A 7,731-nucleotide genomic window follows, 5' to 3' on the forward strand; every position below is an offset into this window, starting at 1 on the left:
GACTCTTGAGAGAGATGAGGTATATGGCAGCGCAACACCAATCCGCTCCGCGCTGGTTCCCATGTCGGCTACGGATGAATAAAACCAGCCTGTCCCCCCTGGAGCTCACGAGACACGGAATTTTTTCTAAGTGCCAACGGCTCTTCCGAGCAAACGTGTCCGCTCCGGCTGGTTCCCCCGTCGGCCTCGAATGACGAAAAATGCCGGTCTCCGCCCGGAGCTCATGACAAACGAAAAATTTTCTAAGTGCCAACGGCACTAGCGAGCGAATGTGTCCGCTCGGCGCTGGTTCCCGGGTCGAACCCGGAAGACGAAAAACGCCGCTCTCCGCCCGGAGCTCATGACAAACGAAAAATTTTCTAAGTGCCAACGGCACTAGCGAGCGAATGTGTCCGCTCGGCGCTGGTTCCCGGGTCGAACCCGGAAGACGAAAAACGCCGCTCTCCGCCCGGAGCTCATGACAAACGAAAAATTTTCTAAGTGCCAACGGCACTAGCGAGCGAATGTGTCCGCTCGGCGCTGGTTCCCGGGTCGAACCCGGAAGACGAAAAACGCCGCTCTCCGCCCGGAGCTCATGACAAACGAAAAATTTTCTAAGTGCCAACGGCACTAGCGAGCGAATGTGTCCGCTCGGCGCTGGTTCCCGGGTCGAACCCGGAAGACGAAAAACGCCGCTCTCCGCCCGGAGCTCATTACAAACGAAAAATGTTCTAAGTGCCAACGGCACTAGCGAGCGAATGTGTCCGCTCGGCGCTGGTTCCCGGGTCGAACCCGGAAGACGAAAAACGCCGCTCTCCGCCCGGAGCTCATGACAAACGAAAAATTTTCTAAGTGCCAACGGCACTAGCGAGCGAATGTGTCCGCTCGGCGCTGGTTCCCGGGTCGAACCCGGAAGACGAAAAACGCCGCTCTCCGCCCGGAGCTCATGACAAACGAAAAATTTTCTAAGTGCCAACGGCACTAGCGAGCGAATGTGTCCGCTCGGCGCTGGTTCCCGGGTCGAACCCGGAAGACAAAAAACGCCGGTCTCCGCCCGGAGCTCATGACAAACGAAAAATTTTCTAAGTGCCAACGGCACTAGCGAGCGAATGTGTCCGCTCGGCGCTGGTTCCCGGGTCGAACCCGGAAGACGAAAAACGCCGCTCTCCGCCCGGAGCTCATGACAAACGAAAAATTTTCTAAGTGCCAACGGCACTTGCGAGCGAATGTGTCCGCTCGGCGCTGGTTCCCGGGTCGGACCCGGAAGACGAAAAACGCCGGTCTCCGCCCGGAGCTCATGACAAACGAAAAATTTTCTAAGTGCCAACGGCACTAGCGAGCGAATGTGTCCGCTCGGCGCTGGTTCCCGGGTCGGACCCGGAAGACGAAAAACGCCGGTCCTCGCCTGGAGGTCCCAGCAAAATCGGCGAAAAAACGACTAAGTGTCAACTTTCGAAAAAACGACTAAGTGCCCACGGCTCTGCGGGGCTTGTGAGTCCGCCCCGCGCCGGTTCGGTGGTCGGCCTCAAAAAGCAAAAAATCAGCCTCTCTCCCTGGAGCTCACCTCGAGGTACCAGGGGGTGAGGTACCCGGGCTAAGGTGCAGTACCTTTTTTGGTCTTCAGGTGCGCCAGAGTACAATGAAATGGTCCCAGTAGTCAGTGTACTCATCGACTTTCCCCCCGTTTTCCAAAGCACCTCGTTTACGAGTATGGAGGAGATGGTGCTGGTCTCCCCACGGCGTCGGACACGCCGTCCTCGACAGCACAAGGTCGGATAGAAGACCTGGAAACCGCCGTGGCACGCGCTGGAGGTGGGCACTTTGGCGAAAAAACGACTAAGTGTCAACTTTCGAAAAAACGACTAAGTGTCAACTTTCGAAAAAACGGCTAAGTGTCAACTTTCGAAAAAACGACTAAGTGTCACCTCTCTGAAAAAATGGCAAAGTGTCGCCTCTCTGAAATTTTTCTAAGTGCCCACGGCTCTGCGGGCTCGTGCATCCGAGCCGCGCCGGTTCTGCAACCGGCCTAGAATGACGAAAAATAACGGTCTCCTCCTGGAGCTCACAGCCAATTGTGGCGAAAAAGTGGCAAAGTGCCCACGGCCCTGCCGAGCTTTGGCGTCCGCTCAGCGCCGGTGCCGCAGTCGGCCTCGAATGACGAAAAATGACGGTCTCCTCCTGGAGCTCACAGCCAACTTGGCAAAAAGTTTCTAAGTGCCCACGGCCCTGCCGAGCTTTGGCGTCCGCCCAGCGCCGGTTCCGCAGTCGGCCTCGAATGACGAAAAATAACGGTCTCCTCCTGGAGCTCACAGCCAACTTGGCAAAAAGTTTCTAAGTGCCCACGGCCCTGCCGAGCTTTGGCGTCCGCTCAGCGCCGGTGCCGCAGTCGGCCTCGAATGACGAAAAATGACGGTCTCCTCCTGGAGCTCACAGCCAACTTGGCAAAAAGTTTCTAAGTGCCCACGGCCCTGCCGAGCTTTGGCGTCCGCCCAGCGCCGGTTCCGCAGTCGGCCTCGAATGACGAAAAATAACGGTCTCCTCCTGGAGCTCACAGCCAACTTGGCAAAAAGTTTCTAAGTGCCCACGGCCCTGCCGAGCTTTGGCGTCCGCTCAGCGCCGGTGCCGCAGTCGGCCTCGAATGACGAAAAATGACGGTCTCCTCCTGGAGCTCACAGCCAACTTGGCAAAAAGTTTCTAAGTGCCCACGGCCCTGCCGAGCTTTGGCGTCCGCCCAGCGCCGGTTCCGCAGTCGGCCTCGAATGACGAAAAATAACGGTCTCCTCCTGGAGCTCACAGCCAACTTGGCAAAAAGTTTCTAAGTGCCCACGGCCCTGCCGAGCTTTGGCGTCCGCCCAGCGCCGGTTCCGCAGTCGGCCTCGAATGACGAAAAATAACGGTCTCCTCCTGGAGCTCACAGCCAACTTGGCAAAAAGTTTCTAAGTGCCCACGGCCCTGCCGAGCTTTGGCGTCCGCCCAGCGCCGGTTCCGCAGTCGGCCTCGAATGACGAAAAATAACGGTCTCCTCCTGGAGCTCACAGCCAACTTGGCAAAAAGTTTCTAAGTGCCCACGGCCCTGCCGAGCTTTGGCGTCCGCTCAGCGCCGGTTCCGCAGTCGGCCTCGAATGACGAAAAATGACGGTCTCCTCCTGGAGCTCACAGCCAACTTGGCAAAAAGTTTCTAAGTGCCCACGGCCCTGCCGAGCTTTGGCGTCCGCCCAGCGCCGGTTCCGCAGTCGGCCTCGAATGACGAAAAATAACGGTCTCCTCCTGGAGCTCACAGCCAACTTGGCAAAAAGTTTCTAAGTGCCCACGGCCCTGCCGAGCTTTGGCGTCCGCCCAGCGCCGGTTCCGCAGTCGGCCTCGAATGACGAAAAATAACGGTCTCCTCCTGGAGCTCACAGCCAACTTGGCAAAAAGTTTCTAAGTGCCCACGGCCCTGCCGAGCTTTGGCGTCCGCTCAGCGCCGGTGCCGCAGTCGGCCTCGAATGACGAAAAATGACGGTCTCCTCCTGGAGCTCACAGCCAACTTGGCAAAAAGTTTCTAAGTGCCCACGGCCCTGCCGAGCTTTGGCATCCGCCCAGCGCCGGTTCCGCAGTCGGCCTCGAATGACGAAAAATAACGGTCTCCTCCTGGAGCTCACAGCCAACTTGGCAAAAAGTTTCTAAGTGCCCACGGCCCTGCCGAGCTTTGGCGTCCGCCCAGCGCCGGTTCCGCAGTCGGCCTCGAATGACGAAAAATAACGGTCTCCTCCTGGAGCTCACAGCCAACTTGGCAAAAAGTTTCTAAGTGCCCACGGCCCTGCCGAGCTTTGGCATCCGCCCAGCGCCGGTTCCGCAGTCGGCCTCGAATGACGAAAAATGACGGTCTCCTCCTGGAGCTCACAGCCAACTTGGCAAAAAGTTTCTAAGTGCCCACGGCCCTGCCGAGCTTTGGCGTCCGCCCAGCGCCGGTTCCGCAGTCGGCCTCGAATGACGAAAAATAACGGTCTCCTCCTGGAGCTCACAGCCAACTTGGCAAAAAGTTTCTAAGTGCCCACGGCCCTGCCGAGCTTTGGCGTCCGCTCAGCGCCGGTGCCGCAGTCGGCCTCGAATGACGAAAAATGACGGTCTCCTCCTGGAGCTCACAGCCAACTTGGCAAAAAGTTTCTAAGTGCCCACGGCCCTGCCGAGCTTTGGCGTCCGCCCAGCGCCGGTTCCGCAGTCGGCCTCGAATGACGAAAAATAACGGTCTCCTCCTGGAGCTCACAGCCAACTTGGCAAAAAGTTTCTAAGTGCCCACGGCCCTGCCGAGCTTTGGCGTCCGCCCAGCGCCGGTTCCGCAGTCGGCCTCGAATGACGAAAAATAACGGTCTCCTCCTGGAGCTCACAGCCAACTTGGCAAAAAGTTTCTAAGTGTCACATCTGTGAAAAAACGACTAAGTGTCAACTTTCGAAAAAACGGCTAAGTGTCAACTTTCGAAAAAACGGCAAAGTGTCACATCTCTGAAAAAACGGCTAAGTGTCGACTTTCGAAAAAACGGCTAAGTGTCAACTTTCGAAAAAACGGCAAAGTGTCACATCTCTGAAAAAACGGCTAAGTGTCACATCTCTGAAAAAACGGCTAAGTGTCACATCTCTGAAAAAACGGCTAAGTGTCGCCTCTCTGAAAAAACGGCAAAGTGTCAACTTTCGAAAAAACGACAGAGTGTCGCCTCTCTGAAAAAACGACTAAGTGTCGACTCTGAGAAAATGGCAAAGTGCCCACGGCTCTGCGGGCTCGTGCATCCGACCCGCGCCGGTTCCCCAGCCGGCCTGATATAAGGCAAAACCAGCCTCTCCGCCTGGAGCTCAGAGCCAACTTGGCGAATATTTTCTAAGTGCCCACGGCTCTGCGTGGCTACGGCGTCTGCCCAGCGCCGGTTCCTGGGTCGAACCCCGAGGACGAGGAATGCCGGTCTCCGCCTGGAGGTCCCAGCTTAATCGGCGAAAATTTTCTAAGTGCCCACGGCTCTGCCGGGCTCGTGCATCCGACCCGCGCCGGTTCCCCAGCCGGCCTGAAATAAGGCAAAACCAGGCTCTCCCCCTGGAGCTCAGAGCCAATTGTGGCGAAAAAACGACTAAGTGTCAACTTTCGAAAAAACGACTAAGTGTCAACTTTCCAAAAAAACGGCTAAGTGTCGACTTTCGAAAAAACGGCTAAGTGTCAACTTTCGAAAAAACGACTAAGTGTCGCCTCTGAAAAAACGACTAAGTGTCGCCTCTCTGAAAAAACGACTAAGTGCCCACGGCTCTGCGGGGCTTGTGAGTCCGCCCCGCGCCGGTTCGGCGGTCGGCCTCAAAAAGCGAAAAATCAGCCTCTCTCCCTGGAGCTCACCAAAAATTTGTCGAAATTTTTCTAAGTTCTCCTCGAGGTACCAGGGGGTGAGGTACCCGGGCTAAGGTGCAGTACCTTTTTTGGTCTTCAGGTGCGCCAGAGTACAATGAAATGGTCCCAGTAGTCAGTGTACTCATCGACTTTCCCCCCGTTTTCCAAAGCACCCCGTTTACGAATATGGAGGAGATGGTGCTGGTCTCCCCACGGCGTCGGACACGCCGTCCTCGACAGCACAAGGTCGGATAGAAGACCTGAAAAGCGCCGTGGCACGCGCTGGAGGTGTCACTGTGGCGAAAAAGTGACTAAGTGTCAACTTTCGAAAAAACGGCTAAGTGTCAACTTTCGAAAAAACGGCTAAGTGTCAACTTTCGAAAAAACGGCTAAGTGTCACCTCTCTGAAAAAACGGCAAAGTGTCAACTTTCGAAAAAACGACTAAGTGTCAACTTTCGAAAAAACGACTAAGTGTCACCTCTCTGAAAAAATGGCAAAGTGTCAACTGCGAATGTGGTGGTGCATGGAAGGAAGTGGAGGACGGCCGCCTCCTTAAACACAGGCCGGAGAGGAGCGTCAGGGCCAGGCTCCTCAAACATGGACCGAGTGTCGCCCTTAACACAGACCAAGGGGAGGACGGCCGCCTCCTTAAACACAGGCCGGAGAGGAGCGTCAGGGCCAGGCTCCTCAAACATGGACCGAGTGTCGCCCTTAACACAGACCAAGGGGAGGACGGCCGCCTCCTTAAACACAGGCCGGAGAGGAGCGTCAGGGCCAGGCTCCTCAAACATGGACCGAGTGTCGCCCTTAACACAGACCAAGGGGAGGACGGCCGCCTCCTTAAACACAGGCCGGAGAGGAGCGTCAGGGCCAGGCTCCTCAAACATGGACCGAGTGTCGCCCTTAACACGGACCAAGGGGAGGACGGCCGCCTCCTTAAACACAGGCCGGAGAGGAGCGTCAGGGCCAGGCTCCTCAAACATGGACCGAGTGTCGCCCTTAACACGGACCAAGGGGAGGACGGCCGCCTCCTTAAACACAGGCCGGAGAGGAGCGTCAGGGCCAGGCTCCTCAAACATGGACCGAGTGTCGCCCTTAACACAGACCAAGGGGAGGACGGCCGCCTCCTTAAACACAGGCCGGAGAGGAGCGTCAGGGCCAGGCTCCTCAAACATGGACCGAGTGTCGCCCTTAACACGGACCAAGGGGAGGACGGCCGCCTCCTTAAACACAGGCCGGAGAGGAGCGTCAGGGCCAGGCTCCTCAAACATGGACCGAGTGTCGCCCTTAACACGGACCAAGGGGAGGACGGCCGCCTCCTTAAACACAGGCCGGAGAGGAGCGTCAGGGCCAGGCTCCTCAAACATGGACAGAGTGTCGCCCTTAACACAGACCAAGCGGAGGACGGCCGCCTCCCTAAATACAGGCCGAACCGGAGCGCGAGTGTCGCTCCTTAAACACGGACCGAGTGGAGGACGGCCGCCTCCTTAAACACAGGCCGAACAAAATGACACAAAGTGTCAACTGCGAATGTTGTCCATCCAAGGAAGGAGCGTGATGCCCGGCCGGCTCCTTAAACACAGGCCGAGAGTCGCCCCGGACGGTCCGCCTCGCGGCGCCCGTCTGCTCGGATAAAATGACACAAAGTGTCAACTACGAATGTTGTCCATCCAAGGAGGGAGCGTGATGCCCGGCCGGCTCCGAAAACACAGGCCGAGAGTCGCCCCGGACGGTCCGCCTCGCGGCGCCCGTCTGCTCGGATAAAATGACACAAAGTGTCAACTGCGAATGTTGTCCATCCAAGGAAGGAGCGTGATGCCCGGCCGGCTCCTTAAACACAGGCCGAGAGTCGCCCCGGACGGTCCGCCTCGCGGCGCCCGTCTGCTCGGATAAAATGACACAAAGTGTCAACTACGAATGTTGTCCATCCAAGGAGGGAGCGTGATGCCCGGCCGGCTCCGAAAACACAGGCCGAGAGTCGCCCCGGACGGTCCGCCTCGCGGCGCCCGTCTGCTCGGATAAAATGACACAAAGTGTCAACTGCGAATGTTGTCCATCCAAGGAAGGAGCGTGATGCCCGGCCGGCTCCTTAAACACAGGCCGAGAGTCGCCCCGGACGGTCCGCCTCGCGGCGCCCGCCCGCTCGGATAAAATGACACAAAGTGTCAACTACGAATGTTGTCCATCCAAGGAGGGAGCGTGAGGCCCGGCCGGCTCCGAAAACACAGGCCGAGAGTCGCCCCGGACGGTCCGCCTCTCGAGGCGCCCGCCCGCTCGGATAAAATGACACAAAGTGTCAACTACGAATGTTGTCCATCCAAGGAGGGAGCGTGATGCCCGGCCGGCTCCGAAAACACAGGCCGAGAGTCGCCCCGGACGGTCCGCCTCGCGGCGCCCGTCTGCTCGG

The sequence above is a fragment of the Syngnathus leptorhynchus genome, unplaced genomic scaffold (genome assembly GCF_054491065.1).
Source record: "Syngnathus leptorhynchus isolate UIUO unplaced genomic scaffold, UIUO_Slep HiC_scaffold_150, whole genome shotgun sequence".
NCBI lineage: Eukaryota > Metazoa > Chordata > Actinopteri > Syngnathiformes > Syngnathidae > Syngnathus > Syngnathus leptorhynchus.